This window comes from Musa acuminata, chromosome BXJ2-2, assembly GCF_036884655.1.
Source record: "Musa acuminata AAA Group cultivar baxijiao chromosome BXJ2-2, Cavendish_Baxijiao_AAA, whole genome shotgun sequence".
Lineage (NCBI taxonomy): Eukaryota > Viridiplantae > Streptophyta > Magnoliopsida > Zingiberales > Musaceae > Musa > Musa acuminata.
This window is the reverse complement of record NC_088339.1, coordinates 7,780,399-7,800,563: the sequence shown is the minus strand read 5'-3', so window position 1 is coordinate 7,800,563 and position 20,165 is coordinate 7,780,399.

The window sequence follows — 20,165 nt, the reverse complement described above, 5'->3', positions numbered from 1 at the left end:
AACTACAATGGAAGAAAGACATGCAGCAGGAGTTGCGCCGGAGTCAAGACTACGATCACGTTGGGAGTTCGAGAGTTTGACGAAAGTTCGGACGGTCGTTGGAGGTTTTGCGGGAACAAATCCGAGAAGTCCAGAAGCTTGCCAAAGAAGCTCGTCGGAACTCACCAAGATCAAATCATGAAGTCTAGGAGCTTGTCGGGAGTCCGCTGAATGGTTTCCGAGAGTTTATCGGAAGACCGTCGGAAGTTCACCGGAAGCTCGCCGGAAGAAGTCTTGACTTGCGAATTTTGTAATAGCTTAAGAAATGTCTTTAAATTCGTAGTTAGCACGTTAATTAGGGTTAGGATTAGGTGTTTCTCTTATAACCCGGTTAGGGGCCAATTGGGCCCGAATTCGGACCGGTTTGGGCCAAGTTTGGAGCCCAACCAATGATCTGAAATAGTGCCAAGAGGTGCAACCGCCTAGGCCAGGAGGTAGCACCGCCTGGGCTAAGTCTCCCAGCGAGACTGGGCGGTGCAACCGCCCCAGCTAGGAGGTGGCACCGCCTGGGCTCAATCTCCAAGCGAGACTGGGCGATGCAACCTCTCCTAATAGGAGGTGGCACCGCCTGAGCTCAGTCTTCGAGCTCTACCAGGCGGTGCAACCGCTCCAGTCAGGAGGTGCAACCGCCTGAGCTTGGTCTTCGAGCTCTGGTAGAGAGGTGCAACCGCCCCTGATAGAGGTGGCACCGCCCAAAGGCTCAGTCTTCGAGCTCTGCCAGGCGGTGCAACCGCCCCAGTCAGGAGGTGCAACCGCCTGATCCTGAAATTCCGGGAATTGATAATTTTGAGCTCCAAATTTGAACTGGGTTGGGGCCTATAAATACCCCACCCATTCAGCACTGAGAGAGCAAGAACTTACCCGAAATCTTGATATTTTTCAGTGATTTTTAGAGCTCAAAATTGTTGTAAAGGCCAAAAGTTCTCCTTCCTCTTTTCTTCCAAGTTCTGAGTTGTAAAGAGAGGAGAGAAATTTCTATAAGGGTTGTCTCCTAAGCCCGTCAAAAGGAGTGAAACTGTAAAAGGGTGGTTGGCCTTCACCTATTGAAGGAAGGCCTCTAGTTGACGTCGGTGACCTCATCGGTGGAGGAAGCCAAAAGTGGAGTAGGTCAAGATTGATCGAACCACTCTAAATCTCGGTTTGCATTTACTTTGAGCATTTTATCTTTACTGCAAATCTCCTTAATAGCTTACTGCTCTCTGCGCTTTTAACGAACGAGTTTCTAAGTTCAGAGCTTTCCGAATCTGCGTTTAGATGTAAATCGACTTTTTCGTACGATCATCATATTTCAGTGTACGTTTACGTTTAGACTTCAATCATAACTGCAAACTACCTTCTGCGCATTTATAAAACATATCTCAAAGTTCAGTATCTTCAGAATCCGTATTTAGACGTAAACTGGTTTTATCGTACGAACGTCGCTTTTCAGTTTGTGCTTGCATTCTGATTTCCATCATAAACTGCAAACTGCCTTTATAGATCTACTTTAATGTCATCTCGCTTAATCTTAAGTTAAAGTAATCTTAGAATCGGCTTTTACATCGAAATCGTTTTTATCGAACGAACGCAGCTTTCGGTTTTAATCGTCGAAATATTTCCACTGCACTAATTCACCCCCCCCCCCTCTTAGTGCTCTTGATTCTAACAATTGGTATCAGAGCCCGGTATTTCTAATTTCGGACTTACACTCGAGAGAAATGGCTCTTCATGGCTTTCAAGAGGGCTTTTCGGTTTTTCATCTACCGTTGTTTAACAGATTGGACTACATCTATTGGAAGACCCGAATGAGGATCTTTCTTATTTCTATGGATGTTGAACTTTGGAATCTTGTCGAAAATGGTTTTTCGAAGTCTTCTCTTCCAATGATCGAATGGTCGGATTTAGAGAAGAAGCATTTTTCTTTAAACGCAAAGGCTATGAATGCCTTATTTTACGCTTTGGACAAAAATGAGTTCAATCGGGTTTCTTTGTGCGAAACGGCTTTCGATATTTGGCGCACTCTTGAAATCACGCACGAGGGAACTAGTAGAGTCAAAGACTCGAAAGTTAATATTTTACTGCATGATTTCGAGCTTTTTCAAATGAAGCCAAGCGAAACCATTGGTGACATGTACACCTGTTTTACGGATGTCGTCAATGGTTTAAGAGCTCTTGGCAAATGTTTTTCGAATTCTGAACTTGTGAATAAGATTTTGCGTTCTCTTTCTAAGAAGTGGGATTCAAAAGTAACGGCTTTACAAGAAACAAAAGATTTAAAGATTTTTCCACTTGAAGAACTAATTGGTTCATTGATCACATATGAAATGACGTGCAATGCACGTGAAGAACTTGAGAACCACCTACCAAAGAACAGGAAGGATTTGGGACATAGAACATTTGAAGACCACTCGAGCATAAGCTCAAGTGATGGTGAACTTAAACAACAAATGAAACAAAAATTAAAAAGTAAAAAGAACGGAACTACTTGCTTTGAACGCAAGAAGAAGGACAAAAATTGGGATGAATCGAGCTCCTTCGAAGACGAGGAGAAAATCAACAAAGGCGAGGTGGCAAACTACGCCTTTACGCCTTTCGACGCTGAGGTAATCAAAATGCCTTTAATTTACTTTGAAATTACATAATGCTTTTCATAATGCATTTTTCTTTTTTATTTAATTTTCTTGAAAATTACATGTTTAATAATTTTATAATGAAAATACAAAAAATTAGGAATCATGCTTATCATTCTAGTAATTTTGAAAATAATCATGAAAATTACATGTTTATGATAAACAAAATGATTTTGATTAAAAATACCTTATGAAATCTTGCTATATGTGGTTGAGAAGTAATAATGTGTATCATGTTGATTTCCATTGTTATTTCTCGATTTTAAGTATATGAAATCATGTTTAATTTGAAGTTATGATTAATGAGTATATATTTTTGAAATTATGATGATTCTTGATATTTATGGATTATCGATTTTCATGATAATAACAGTGGCTTTAAAAAAATTGATGCATGTTTTCATAAATGAAAAAGCATGCTAACATGAAATCGACCACTTAAAATGAAACACTTAAAAAGGAGAAAAATATATTATCAATGAAATCATGAATCTATTTATGTTATAAATTTTGTGAGCCATAAAAATGATTTTGATGATTTAAATTTGAAATGAGTTTTATCAAAATCATGATCTTGATTTTTCTCTTGAATGATTGTGACTTGTATTTCTTGTATTCATGATATGATTTTTATGCAATTCTTTGTATTCATGAAATATTTATCTCATTACCCAATTATTTCTTTTTCAATATTCCTCAAGTGATGATATGAATGCATGAGATATTCATGAATTTATTTTGATGTATGCAAATGAGAAGTTTCGATCATGCATGGTAGGATGCAATGTGACAAATTAATACCATGATGATTTGAAATATTTATAATTTGGAATGATGCATATGCTTTTTATTATGATAATATATGATGTGTATCATGAATGCTTAAAAAAATAAATAAATAAATAAATAAATGTTTATATCATGTTAGATGGTTTTACATATTATGCATGATAAGCTATAGTGATGAGTGAAACAATGATTGAAATAATATGAATGATGATTTGGAATCATGCATATAATAATGAGTTTATATGTTTTGAAAATGTGCATATTTTAATTTGAAAATATAATGATGCACAAATGAGATTGATACTAACCTTTGTCATGATTTAAAAATTGATGTATAGGGTTTTTCCCTTCTTTTTGACAACGACAAAAGGGGAGATAGCTAGCTTGCACAATTCAAGAAGAAAGCAAAAATTGCACTTCTCAAAAGAGAAGAAATTGCTATCTTGAACATCACCAAGAAGTGCTATCTTGCAAATCTCAAGACACACAAATGCAATCATGTAAAATTTGTAATTTTGCACATCATTAAAATTTATGCTGCTTTGGTGATTATGCATGTTCTAAAATGTTATAAAATTCACTAGCTTGCATGATGTAGAACTTAGCTATATTGAACATCACCAAGGAATGCTATCTTGCCTATCTCAAGAAGCAAAAAGTTAACTTGCACATCTAGCAAAACTTATATTTCAAGAAGCAAGAGTTGCTTTCTTGAACATCTCAAAATTGCTAGCTTGCGGGCCTTAAAATGTAGAAATTTTTTGCTAGCTTGTATATGGTAAACTTGCTATCATACTACCATGATGATGATCATGCCTTATCTTCATGATTATATTTGAAAAACTATGACAAAAATATGTCCAAATGATTAAACGTGTTCAAATTATTTTTCGGACTTTTTTTATTGAATGATCAAATCACTTGATTGCCATAATGATTTTACACAATTACTTGCCATGATTACATGTTGGAAATTATGTGCTTGAATACAAAAATTTCCATGATAATAAGCATGTTTTACCTTCATGATTGTAATTGAATATCTCTAGTAAAACCCTGTCCGAATGTATGAAAGTGTCAAATTTCATTTTCGGATTTTTTTAATCCTAACAATTGGATTTTCTTGATACATTATCCTCTTCCGAACTTAACAAGCATATGTCATATCAAGTTTAATTCACATCATTGATTTTTGACATATGGAATCATCTAGCAAATGCACTTATCACGTGAAAAATATTTTTCGAGAAACATATTTGATGATTCCCTCTTATAAAAGGAAGATATTTTTACATACAAGGATTTGACTCACTTACATATCTTAATCCTTGCAAAAATGAAGTGTGCTTTAATATCTTATCGATTTAAACTTCACATATGGCTTTCCTCCTTCATATAAAAAGATAACAAATAAAAAGGAAGAAGCAATAAAAGCTATCTCCATGTCATGTTTTCCTCGAGATGTTTGCATAATTGGTATCCTATCACTCACTGTTGGAAAATGACATGAACCAACTTATGGCATCGCACTTATATTTAAAATTTGCTTATATCGTTCTCCTTGTTGTTGATGACAAAGGGAGAGAAATATATAAATTGATACTATGAGTGTCATATTTGAAGAATATGAATAGATGTTATGAATGCTATATTATGATGAGATATCAAAAGCAGCATTCATATGAATAGGTGCTATGAATGTCATATCATGTTAAGATATCAAGAACTTGAATCGTAATTTTACATGTTGATATCTTACCATTTGATGATAGCAAACTTGCATGATGATAACAATAGATATTATGTTTTTCATGCAATGAGTTAAACTTATATCACAAACACTTGATTATGGTACTTCTCCTTTTTGTTGATGACAAAGGGGGAGAAGTATGTTGATGACATGACATGTTATACATAAGTTTATAATGACATGTTGCTTGGATTTTTGAATCCAAGAGTTTCTATCAATATGGCATATTGATAGGGGGAGTTTGTTTAAACTCTGGGAGTTAAGGTTAACTCCGATTATGATGATATGTTGCTTAGATTTTTGAATCTAAGAGTTTCTATCAATATGGCATATTGATAGGGGGAGTTTGTTTAAACTTCGGGAGTTAAGGTTAACTCCGTAATCAGGTGGTTGTCATCATCAAAAAGGGGGAGATTGTTGAATCTCGTATTTTGATGATGAAACCACTTGATATATGTTTATGATTTAATCTGTGTTTTGAGTAACGCAGGATACTTCGATCAGGATGAGAGAATTAAAGCAGAAAAATCATGTTGTGCTAGAAGAACATGTCAGAAGATTGGACGTCGGTCCGGTGGATCGGTCGACGTATCGACAGAAGGCTTCGGGCCGTGGACTCGGGCATCGTACCAAGAAGAGCGGGTATTGTGCCAAGGATATCGGAGTTGCGGAGTCAACTAGCCGATTGGGAAATAAGCTGCAAGAGAGGACGATGCGCCGAAGAATCGGATGAAGCGTCGAGGGACCAATGACATGCCGGACAACTTGGTTAATTGCTTAGGATTAATTGTCTCGATCGAAGTGTTTGTTTTCAGTGTACAGGATTAACTATGATGGAAGAAAGACATGCAGCAGGAGTTGCGCCGGAGTCAAGACTATGATCACGTTGGGAGTTCGAGAGTTTGACGGAAGTTCGGACGGTCGTCGGAGGTTTTGCGGGAACAAATCCGAGAAGTCCAGAAGCTTGCCAAAGAAGCTCGTCGGAACTCACCAAGATCAAATCATGAAGTCTAAGAGCTTGCCGGGAGTCCGCAGAATGGTTTCCGAGAGTTTAACGGAAGACCGCCGGAAGTTCACCGGAAGCTCGTCGGAAGAAGTCTTGACTTGCGGACTTTCTAATAGCTTTAGAAATGTCTTTAAATTTTTAGTTAGCACGTTAATTAGGGTTAGGATTATGTGTTAATCTTATAACCCGGTTAAGGGCCAATTGGGCCCGAATTCGGACCGGTTTGGGCCAAGTTTGGAGCCCAACCAGTGATCTGAAATAGTGCCAAGAGGTGCAACCACCTAGGCCAGGAGGTAGCACCGCTTGGGCTAAGTCTCCCAGCGAGACTGGGTGGTGCAACCGCCCTAGCCAGGAGGTGGCACCGCCTGGGCTCAATCTCCAAGCGAGACTGGGCGGTGCAACCTCTCATGACAGGAGGTGGCACCGCCTGAGCTCAGTCTTCGAGCTCTGCCAAGCGGTGCAATCGCTCCAGTCAGGAGGTGCAACCGCCTGAGCTCAGTCTTCGAACTCTGGCAGAGAGGTGCAACTGCCCCTGACAGAGGTGGCACCGCCCAGAGGCTCAGTCTTCGAGCTCTGCCAGGCAGTGCAACCGCCCCAGTGAGGAGGTGCAACCGCCTGATCCCAGAATTCCGGGAATTTACAGTTTTGAGCTCCAAATTTGAACTGGGGTGGGGCCTATAAATACCCCACCCATTCAGCACTGAGAGAGCAAGAACTTACCCGAAATCTTGATATTTTTCAGTGATTTTTAGAGCTCAAAATTGTTGTAAAGGCCAAAAGTTCTCCTTCCTCTTTTCTTCCAAGTTCTGAGTTGTAAAGAGAGGAGAGAAATTTCTGTAAGGGTTGTCTCTTAAGCCCGTCAAAAGGAGTGAAACTGTAAAAGGGTGGTTGGCCTTCACCTATTGAAGGAAGGCCTCTAGTTGACGTCGGTGACCTCGTCGGTGGAGGAAGCCAAAAGTGGAGTAGGTCAAGATTGACCGAACCACTCTAAATCTCGGTTTGCATTTACTTTGAGCATTTTATCTTTACTGCAAACCTCCTTAATAGCTTACTGCCCTCTACGCTTTTAACGAACGAGTTTCTAAGTTCAGAGCTTTCCGAATCTGCGTTTAGACGTAAATCGGCTTTTTCGTACGATCATCATATTTCAGTTTACGTTTACATTTAGACTTCAATCATAACTTCAAACTGCCTTCTGCGCATTTATAAAACATATCTCAAAGTTCAGTATCTTCAGAATCGACATTTAGACGTAAACTGGTTTTATCGTACAAACGTCACTTTTCAGTTTGCGCTTGCATTCTGATTTCCATCATAAACTGCAAACTGCCTTCATAGATCTACTTTAATGTCATCTCGCTTAATCTTAAGTTAAAGTAATCTTAGAATCGGCTTTTACATCGAAATCGTTTTTATTGAACGAACGCAGCTTTCGGTTTTAATCGTCGAAAGATTTCCGCTGCACTAATTCACCCCCCCCCCCTCTCTTAGTGCTCTTGATCCTAACATATATTTTATTTTTGAGATATATATGACTTAGTTATTCATTAAGATTATAGTAAGTTTCAGTTATTCTCTTAATTTAAAAGTTTTGATAATTTTAAGTGTAAAAATTTTATAGAAACTTTATAAATATAAATATAAAGTATTCACCTTTATAATTTTTGTTACCATATATTATTCTTAAAATTGAGATTAAATTTGACATGTAGGATGATTTGTAGAAGTCATAGTTGGCACTAATAAAATATATGACTTTAAAGTTAGAATATATTTGATTGTGCATTGATATTTAAACTTAATTGTATGAGTAATTAATTTAAATATAGTTTGATTTAATGTAAAATTATCAGATATTATTTGTTTAATGAAGTGATGAGTCTAATGAGAATTAGATATAATGCTATTTCTTTGACACATATAAAATGTAAATCATTCGAAATTATAAAAGAATATATGTTGAATAGTTGGATAAATTTTCATCATTTCAATTGCTTTTGTTGAGTTGTACCTCAACTTATCTCTTATGTTAACAATTAATTAATTTTTAAAACTTAAAAATTTTATTGATTTATTAGATATAGAATTTGATATACTTGGGTAATCTAAAACCAAATTTATTCAATAAGTTTCATTAATCTGTCATATATTTTATGTTAAAAATATATATATTTTTGACTAAAAAGTTTACGAGTGGTACATTTAATTAAAATATTTTTCAAGCTAATTTAGTTTTGTCCTACTTAGTATTTCAAAAGTTAACTATATTGATTAATGTTATTCTTAATCAAATTTGGGGGCAAAATTTCTATTAAGTGGGGGAGAAATGTAATCATCGATAATTTTTTTTCGTAACATAAATTAATTACTATAAATGATATATTACTTTATTATTAACTTCTATATTTGTGTATTATAGTTAAGGAAATGATTAGATTTGGTTTCCTTAATCATATGGATAAGTTAGGAATTCTACTAATCAATTAAATTATTAATTATTTTATTTCCTAATGAGTGATTTGATATTTAGGAAGTAAATAGTTTACATTCCATTTTTGTGTGTGAACTATAAGAAATAAATATTATATTACTTTTTTGTATGTGAAAGTAAATGTAAAATAAATTAAAAATAAAAATTAAATTATTACTTACCTTTCGGGGAGATCTCATCTTCTCCTATATAAAAGGACTATTCATCCCTCATTTTCTCTTAGCCTAACAATAGAAGGATTGAGGAGATGACTTTTTGGGGAGATGATATCAAGGAAGGGATAATCGAAAAGAGGTAGGATACTTTCTTTTTAATTAGTTTTTATTTGTGTTTTGAAATCTTGACATTGAGATTGTTATAATTTTATAATGAATAATGATGTTTTAATTTCGAAATTTCATGATTTTTGAATAATAATAATTGATTTGTGATGTTAGACTGATTATTTGATTTATATTGATCTTTTAAGCTTAAGTGAATTTTTATATTGATTTAATTATAAAAATTATTATTTAGTATAATAGTTCTAATTTATTTAATTAGTTATATCTATATTTCAAGAATTATGTGTGAATTTCTATAATGTAATTGGTTTTAAATTTTAGATCATGAATTTAAAGATTTAATTAATGTATTTGAATAATTCTTTAATGATTTTAAATATTAAAATCTAATTTGATAAGAGGAGTCTAATTGGGGTCTAACTTGAGTCAAGTTGATCGATCAAACCGAATCGACTCAGACCATGTGATCTTGTACAACCTAGCTTATGTGACTAAGTACAACCTAGCCTATGTGGTCAGGCATGACCCAACCCATGTGACTAGGTACGATCTAATCCATATGGCCATGTATGACCCAGTCCATGCGGTAAGGTACAACCCAACCATGTGGTTAGGCATGGACCAACTCATTTGGCTAGATACAATCCAGTCTATGTGGCCATGTATAACCCAACTCATATGGTAAGGTACGACTCAACCATGTGGCTAAGCATGGGCCAGCTTCTGTGGATAGGTACAACTCAGTCTAGGTGGTCAGATATGACCCCAACTCATGTGTCTATGATCAATTCGTGAGCCAAGCATGGGTTAGTTCAATGGTAAGGCCCAGCCCAACTTATAAGTGAGGCTTAGCCTAGTCCATGAAGTTAAGCCTGCCCAGCTACGCGATTGATATTAGACATATCATCGCTCCTTTTATATAACCCGTCATACCTCAACTCAATCTAGTATTTGGAATAGGTATATGCAATATATATGACCCGCCTAAGACTCAGGTGGGTTGGTTCGGTTTGGGTTAGTACTATACGACATAGTCCAATCTCCTTCTCTATTGGTTTGAGCTCATTAATTGACGAAATCAAACAGGTTTGATCAGTTAAAGCTGATTTAGGGTGATTCCAAACTAACTTGACTGGTTCAAACCTATTTGACCTAATCGAGATCAATCAAATCTAAATTAGATCGGTTTAGGGTGATTCTAGACTAGTTCCAAAAGGATTTGGTATTAGTTCCGTTAGATCATAATCGAATTGAGTTTGGTTTAAGTCAATTGAGCTATTCCAATTAGGGTTTTGATTGATTGAGGACTATTGAGATATTGATATTTAATGCTTTTATGATATGATGAATTTAAAGGTTTTATCTGAAGATGTCATTTGAAAATGATTATTGGTTTTCTATGTTTATGATATTGATATGATAAGTATCATGTAGTAGATGTGACTAGACTAGTAGTTCAGATTGGAATTGCAACTTGTGAAAGGAGCTACGGGCCTATCATAGTGCGGAGCCACCAATGAAATAGTCTAGTAGATTTACATCAAGTATAGTCTCTCATAATATTTAATCATATTGATTTCTTGATGTATGCATGAGTGATTGAATGAGTATAAATGAATGATCATGGATGTTTATGTATCCCTGCCGAGGGTAGGTATGGCGATTCTCTTCGGGGATTAGTGGGCCGTCAGACGTGATGGTTAGACGGTTCCTCCGTCCGCTGTTGGGAGGTACGTGTCCCCACTTGGGCGATTGAGGGATACAACTCCATCCGCTGTTGGGAGTGCGATATGGATTATCTCCATCTGCTATTGGGAGGAATCCATCCCGTGGAATATGCCTCTCCATCCGCTGTTGGGAGAGCGCACCATTGGGTGATGTACGCCTTTGTTATTATGTATTTGTTGTATGTGGCTGATGCATGATTTTGTTTATTATGTAAGAAATTATCATCATTTTTCTGATGCATAAGTTTTATGATGAATAGATATATTTTCATATTGAATTATTGATATTTGTTTATATTTCATGAATATTGAAGATTATTTTTATGACTTTTCTGAGGTTCCTACCAGCATGTGTGGTTGCTGATGTGTTTTTATTTTATATTTATTTTCAGAGTAATCGACTATTGTGTAATAGATCTGAAGCTTGGGTGGAAGAGACTTGTAACCCTGTGAAGAAGATGTCATTTTTCTAGCTAATAGAATATCTACTACTATAAAGACAATAATTTGAATTCGAAGACGAATGAAAAGAAAAGGAGAGAGTTTATTATGTAAATTATGGATAATAAATTATTGATTTATTATTCTTTTTATAAATTCGGGATGTGACACTAAGAGGGGGGGGAGGGTGAATTAGTGCGGCGAAAAACTTTCGACGATTTAAAACGACGTTCGTACGATAAAAAAGATTTCGGTAAGAAAGCCGATTCGGAAATCACTTTAACTTGTGATCAATCGAGATGCAGTGAAAGTAAAGATATAGAGGTAGTTTGCAGTTAAGATAGAGAACAGAAAGTAAGGCAAACTAAGATTTAGAGTGGTTCGGTCAATCTTGACATACATCCACTTTTGGCTTCCTCCTCCGATGAGCTCACCGACGTCCACTAGAGGCTTTCCTTCAATAGGCAAAGGACAACCACCCTTTTACAGTTTCACTTCTATTGACGGGCTTACGAGACAACCCTTATAAACTTTTCTCTCCTCTCTTGAAGGATCAAAACCTAGAAGAAAAGAGGGAGGAGAACTTCTAGCCTTTATAACACTTTTGAGCTCTAAAAATCACAGAGTAAGATTGGATTTTCAGTTCTCTTTCATGCAGGAAAGGGTGGGGTATATATAGGCCCCAAATTGGTTTGAATTTGGAGCTCAAAAATGTCTTTTCCTAGATTTTCGGGGTCCTGGCGGTACTACCTCCTGACAGGGGCGGTACAATTGCCTAGCAGCTCGGAGATTGAGCCCAGGCGGTGCCACCACCTGACTAGGGTGGTTGCACCACCCAGTCTTGCTCGGAGATTGAGCCCAGGCGGTGCCACCACCTAACCTAGGTGGTTGCACCGCCCATGTTTCCTGGGAGACCATCTCCTGGGCGGTGCCACCGCTAATCCTGGCGGTGCCACCGCTTAGTAGGAATTCTAGTCCGAATGGGTTGATCCCATTCGGCCCAATTTGGGTCTATCAAGAGTCCAATTGCCCCCAGATTAAGTTAATGGGATCACCTCCCATTCGTAACTTAATCTACATGCTAACTATGATATTTCTTAAGACATTTACTGCAACTTGCTCCGGTGCGTAAATCGCTTCTTCCGGCGAGCTTCCAGCGAACTTCCGACGAACCTTCGGCGATGCTCCAGCCGACTTCAAGCAAACTCCTAGACTTGCGATGATCCACTTGGCGAGTTCCGATGAGCTTCTTTGGCAAGCTCCTGGACTTCTCGGATTTATTCCCGTAGAACCTACGACGACTGTCCGGACTTCCGTCGAACTCTCGAACCCCCAACGTGATCATAGTCTTAACTCCGACGCAACTCCTGCTGCATGTCTTACTTCTATCATAGTTAACCTGCACATGTAAAACAAAACTTTGATCGAGACAATTAATCCTAAGCAATTAACCAAGTTTTCTGGCATGTCATTGGTCCCTCGACGCTTCGTCTGATTCTTCGGCGCATTGTCCTCTCCTACGGCCTATTGCCCAATCGGCCGGTTGACTCTGCAACCCCGATATCCTTGGCACAATACCTGCTCTTCTTGGCCCGATGCCCGAGTCCACGGCCCGAAGCCTTCTTTCGATACGTCGACCGATCTACCGGCCCGATGTCCAATCTTCTAACATGTTCCTCTAGCACAACATGATTTTTCCTGCTTTAATTGTCTCATCCTAATCGAAGCATCCTGCATCACTCAAAATGTAGATTAAATCATAAACATATATCAAGTGGTTTCATCATCAAAATACGAGATTCAACAATCTCCCCCTTTTTGATGATGATAACCACTTGATGACGGAGTTAACCTTAACTCCCGGAGTTTAAACAAACTCCCCCTATCAATGTGCCATATTGATAGAAACTCTTGGATTCAAAAATCCAAGCAACATGTCATCATAAACTTATGCATAACATGTCATGTCATCAACATACTTCTCCCCCTTTGTCATCAACAAAAAAGAGAAGTACAACTATTCTTGTGTTTGTGATATAAGTTCAACTCATTGAATGAAAAACATTATATCAAGTTTTATCATCACGCAGTTTTGAAGCTAGAAAATTTAGCAAGTGTTACATCATGCTTAGAACATTCAAGCTATCAAGTTTTAGATATGCAAGTTTTATAACATACAAGATAGCACTTTTGCTTCTTTTGAGATAGCAACTTCTACATCATGCAAGCTAGCAAATTAGATATGTTCAAGAAGGCAACTCTTGCTTCTTGAAATATGCAAGTTACAAGCTAGCAAAGTTTTGCTTCCTTTGCAATGTTTGAGCTCGCAATTTTGCTTCCGTTGCAAAGTGCAAGTTTAGCATGTTTAGCTTTTCTTGAGATAGCAACTGTTTGCTTCTTTTTAGACTATGAGCTAGCAATTTTTACGATATGCAAGTTTTACTACATACAAGCTAGCTTTTCATCACAACATATAAGCACAAAAGCATAGAAAGATTCTTAAGTTCAATCATGGCAATTCAACACTTGCTTCTTGTGCAAGATTGCACTTTGCTTTTCTTTGCATGTTCTGACTAGCAAAAACTTTCTCCCCTTTGTTTTTATCAAAAAGAAGGGAAGAGTACAAGCTAGCCAGCATTTGCCTTGAGCTAGCAATCTTTCTCCCCCTATGTCATTGCCGAAAAGAAGGAGAGGAACCAATGATTTAGACTTTTACATAAACTATGAATTTGCATTAATCAATATTTCAATCATCACATGATACATACAAGACAACAATGCAAAGAAATCATGTCATGAAAGACATCAATTGTTAAACGTGATATGATAGTAGTCTCAAAAATTTTAATTTGCGATACATGTGATACATTGCGATATACTAAAAAATTTAATGCGATGCTTTTAAGGATATCAACCTATTTTTAATACAAAGCATGGCAAGAGCTATTATATTGCAAGTTTTCTAAGGTTTGCATTTTTTGCCTCTTTCGAGATAGCAATTCATTGCTTTTCTTTATATTGCAAGATTTGTAATTTATTGGTAGTGTTCATGATAGCAAGTTCTTTCAATGAAATGATCGAGCTAGCAAATTTTTCTTCCTTTGAAATATGCAGGCTAGTAAACTAACTCCCCATTTATCATTATCGAAAAGAAGGGAGAAATCACTGGCTAAAAAATTTAATCATTATACAAGCCATATTACAAAATCATGTCATGATATCAAGAAAATTCAAGAAGGACATAATTCATTTGACAAATCTTTTTAATAGAGCAAAAGAATTATACAACCAAGGATCATGATTAAAATATATCAATATCATAGATCAAGTCATGATTCGTGATTCATCATAAAGCAAATTAATTTTCAATCATCACATAAGGCATTTAAAGAATTTTTTGAAACATAGGAGAATGATTAATTTAAGCATGCGATGTTTCAATCAAATTCAAGTCATGAATACCAATACTTTCATATTGTGAGTATCAATTCATGAATACCAAAAGATATTATTTGTGATTCCAATTTTGCAAGATCAAGATTATGATTTAGATAAAACTCATTCAAGTGAAATCGTTAACTTGAAACTCATAATCAAGTCATCAAAATCAATTTCAAGATTCACAAAATATCATGAAATCATTAATCTCGATCAGATGGGAAAGACATTTTTTAAGTGATTCTTTTTCATCTAAGCATGCTTAGTCTTTATATGCCAAATCAAGAAAAGCATGAAGGTTCAAGACGTAAAGGCAAAATCTTATAAAACAACTCATCAAGCAAGATTTTAAACATCTATTTTCAAGCCATATAAAGAGTAAGTCAAGGATTCAATTATCTCATATCATGAGTTCCAACAGACATCTCAAATTATCAACATCACATTAAAAAGATATTTCAAAAAGATATATCGATAAGTGATTCATTTGTATCATTTCATTCATTCGGAAGATTCTCCTCTTTGGTAAATAAATCTAGGAGAATAAAATGAATTAAGGGAGATATAACATGTTTGAAGCATTGAACATGATTCATATTTAAAATATGTCTCATGTCATAAGTATGAATCAAGCATTTGTGAAATCTGAAATCATCCTCAAAGTCACATTCAATAAATTCATACATGACAAGCATAGATTTATTGAAAAGACGATAAGATAGAGTATCGCAATTTATTTTTATAAATTTCTATTCATATGATTTGCTTCTTATAAGCATGCCTTTACCTTTAATAAAACAAGTGTCAACATTTAAGACGGAAAGGTAAAAAAAAAACAAATCATCAAGCATGATTCCATGATAACATCCTTTTAATATCTTGATATTCATCTTCAAGTATGATTTCAAAAAGTATGTTCAAGAGAAATCATTAAGACCAAATGCATGATACACTTATTTATTTTCAAAATATTCATCATGTTTATTTTCATGAGATTCACAAGATTGGTAAAATAAATTCATTAATCTCAATAGGATAGAAAATTCATTTCCATTTCATACAATTGATTTCATGTGAGGGTATTCAAGTCTTTTGTGAAAATATGTATCATCATTTAAAACCGAAACATAAGTTTCGTCATGAAGCCGTCAAGACCAAACACATCATGATATCACATCTATCATCAAAAGACTATCAAGAAATTCATACATAGATATATATACACTATGTCGTCTTAATATGTCATGAGAATGTCATCTTAATTCGTCATAAAAATGATTAGACCAAAAACATGTTAATCTAAAATGAGAGTTTCAAATCAACATTTACTTCAAAAACTCATGTATGACATAAAATCATCAAGATACACATGCATGGATTAATCCTAAGCATTATCACATATCATATAATTATCATCCCTAATGTTGCATACATCATTCAATATTTCAAAACATAACATGCATGAAACCTTAGCAATATACTTTTCATGATCAAATTTTTAATTTTTCAATGATGCTAAAAGGAAAAACATGATATAATTTTTGAAAAATAATTTTTTTATTTCCTATTCCTACTATCTAAATTAAGCAATCATGAAAAACTTCAAGTAATTTCAAAATAATTCAAGAGAGTTGAGTTACTTACCTTGTAGTCGAAGCCCGTCAAAGCCCAATTTGTCGTTTCACCTTTGGAAATTTTTTATTCATCCTTGGTTGCCTTCCTCTTCTTTAGCCTCTTCCTCCGTTAAAGTTCATTGTTTATTTTAGATTTTTGTTCAATAAACTTATTAATATTTAGTGTTCGAAGTTCAAGTTCATCATTGTCCTCATCACTTGAGTCATTGCTCAAGTGGTATTCATTTGTCCAGAGTTCCAAATCCTTCCTATTCTTTGGAAGGTAGTTCAAGTGCTCATCGGGTTCAAAATGTTCCAAAAGTATCATTTCATAGGTCATTAATGACCCGATTAATTCTTCTAATGGAAAATTATTTAAATTTTTTATCTCTTGTATTGCGGTTATTTTAGGATCCCGCCTTTTTGGAAGGGATCTTAAGATCTTGCTTACAAGATCAAAATTCAAAAAAGATTTACCAAGAATTTCTTAGATTATTGACGATATCCGTAAAACGGGTGTACATGTCGCATATAGTCTCGCTTGGTTACATTCGAAAAAGCTCAAAATCATGCAATAAAATGTTAACTTTCGAGTCTTTGACTCTACTAGTTCCCTCGTGTGTGATTTCAAGTATTTGCCAAATATCAAAAGTCATTTTGCATGTAAAAATCCGATTGAACTCATTTTTGTCTAAAGCGCAAATTAAGGCATTCATAGCCTTTGCGTTTAAAGAAAAATACTTCTTCTCCAAATCCGACCATTCATTCATCGGTTTAAAGAGAAGTTGAAAACCGTTTTCAACAATATTCCATAAATCTAAATTTATAGAAATCAAGAAAACTCTCATTCGAGTTTTCCAAAAAGTGTAGTCCAATCCGTTAAACAACGGTGGACAAACAACCGATAAGCCCTCTTCAAAGCCATGAAGAGCCATTTCTCTCAGGTGTAAATCCGAAATGAGAAATGTCAGGCTCTAATACCGATAGTTAGGATCAAGAGTACTAAGAGAGTAATCGACTATTGTGTAATAGATCTGAAGCTTGGGTAGAAGAGACTTGTGACCCTGTGAAGAAGATGTCATTTTTCTAGCTAATAGAATATCTACTACTGTAAAGACAATAATTTGAATTCAAAGACGAATGAAAAGAAAAGGAGGGAGTTTATTATGTAAATTATGGATAATAAATTATTGATTTATTATTCTTTTTATAAATTCGGGATGTGACACTAAGAGGGGGGGGGGTGTGAATTAGTGCAGTGGAAAACTTTCGACGATTTAAAACGACGTTCATACGATAAAAATGATTTCGGTAAGAAAGCAGATTTAGAAATCACTTTAACTTGTGATCAAATGAGATGCAGTTAAAGTAAAGATATAGAGGCGGTTTGCAGTTAAGATAGAGAACAGAAAGTAAATGCAAACCGAGATTTAGAGTAGTTCGGTCAATCTTGACCTACATCCACTTTTGGCTTCCTCCTCCGATGAGGTCACTAATGTCCACTAGAGGCCTTCCTTCAATAGGTGAAGGCCGACCACCCTTTTACAATTTCACTCCTTTTGACTGGCTTAGGAGACAACCCTTACAAACTTTTCTCTCCTCTCTTGAAGGATCAAAACTTGGAAGAAAAGAGGGAGGAGAAATTCTAGCCTTTACAACACTTTTGAGCTCTAAAAATCATAGAGTAAGATTAGATTTTCGGTTCCCTTTCATGCAGGAAAGGGTGGGGTATATATAGGCCCCGAACTGGTTTGAATTTGGAGCTCAAAAATGTCCTTTCCCAGATTTTTGGGGTCCTAGCGGTACTACCTCCTAACTGGGGTGGTACAACCGTCTGGCAGCTCGGAGACTGAGCCTCTAGGCGGTGCCACCGCTTGACAGGGGCGGTTGTACCGCCCAGTCTCGATCGGAGACTGAGCCCAGGCGGTGCCACCACCTAACTGGGGCGGTTGCACCACCCAGTCTCGCTCGGAGATTGAGCCCAGGCGGTGCCACCGCCTAACCTAGGCGGTTGCACCGCCCAGCTTTCCTAGGAGACCATCTCCTGGGCGGTGCCACCGCCTCGCAGGAATTCTGATCCGAATAGGTTGATCCATTCGGCCCAATTTGGGTCTATCAAGGGCCCAATTGCCCCCAGATTAAGTTAATGGGATCATCTCTCATTCCTAACTTAATCTACATGCTAACTATGATATTTCTTAAGACATTTACTGCAACTTGCTCCGGTGCGTCAATCGCTTCTTCTAGCGAGCTTCCGGTAAACTTCCGGCGAACATCCGATGAACCTTCGGCAATGCTCCACTTGGCGAGTTCCAATTAGCTTCTTTGGTAAGCTCCTGGACTTCTCGGATTTGTTCCCGTAGAACCTCCGACGACCGTCCGGACTTCCGTCGAACTCTCAAACCCCCAACGTGATCATAGTCTTGACTCCGGCGTAACTCTTGCTACATGTCTTACTTCCATCGTAGTTAATCCTGCACATGTAAAACAAAACTTCGATCGAGACAATTAATCCTAGGCAATTAACCAAGTTGTCTGGCATGTCATTGGTCCCTCGACGCTTCGTCTGATTCTTCAGCGCATCGTCCTCTCCTGCAGCCTATTGCCCAATTGGTTAGTTGACTCCGCAACTCCTATATCCTTGGCACAATACCCACTCTTCTTGGCCCGATGCCCGAGTCCATGGCCCAAAGCCTTCTGTCGATATGTTGATTGATCCACCGGCCCGACGTCCAATCTTCTGACATGTTCCTCCGGCACAACATGATTTTTCCTGCTTTAATTATCTCATCCTAATCGAAGCATCCTGCATCACTCAAAATGTAGATTAAATCATAAACATATATCAAGTGGTTTCATCATCAAAATACGAGATTCACACTTTGGATCTTTTCTTTCTTATCAACAATCTGAGTGGGCTCTTCCACATAAGATAAATTTTTATCGATCTCCATCTGCTCATACTTAATGATATGAGAAGGATCAGGTATATACTTCCTAATCATCGAAATATGAAATATATTATGGATATGGCACAATGATGGTGGCAAGGTAATCCTGTAAGCGACAGAACCAACCCTCTCAAGAATCTCAAAAGGTCCAATAAATCTTGGGCTTAACTTTCCTTTCTTCCCAAACCTTATAATGCCTTTGGAAGGGGAGACCTTTAAGAACACAAAATCTCCGATTTCAAACTCAATATCTCGTCTTCTATTGTCATCATAACTCTTTTGATGACTCTGAGCAGTTTTTAACCTTTTCCTTATAACTTGAATTTTCTCGGTAGTTTCTTATACTTTGTTTGGTGCTAACAACTTTCTGTCACCAACTTCCTCCTAACATATAGGTGTTATACACTTTCGCCAATATAAAGCTTTATAAGGAGCCATCTAAATACTTGAATGATAACTATTATTATAAGTGAACTCAATAAGTGAAATATCTTTATCCCATTCACATTTCCAATCCATAACATAGGCTCTAAGCAAATCCTCAAGTGTTTGAATTGTTCTTTCTGACTGACCATCAGTCTGAGGATGATATGCAATAGTACTAAACTTGACTGTAGTACCCATAGATTCCTATAATCTGCTCCAGAATCTAGAGAGAAATCTGGAGTCTCTATCAGAGATGATCTCTTTTGGAATACCATGAAGTCTTACTATTTCATTAACATATAAATCTGCAAGTCTATCAAGTGAATAAGTCATATTAATCGGTAGGAAATGTGCATATTTTGTTAACCTATCAATGATAACCCAAATAGCATCATGCTTTCTAGAGGTTCTGGGTAGTCCTGAAACAAAATCCATGGTAATACATTCCCATTTCCATTCAGGAATATCTAAAGGTTGCAACAACCCTCCAGGTCTTTGGTGTTCTACTTTGATTTGCTGATAAGTCAAACATTTTGAAACATACATTGCAATTTCCTTCTTCATGCCTTCCCACAAATAATGACTTTGGAGATCTCTATGC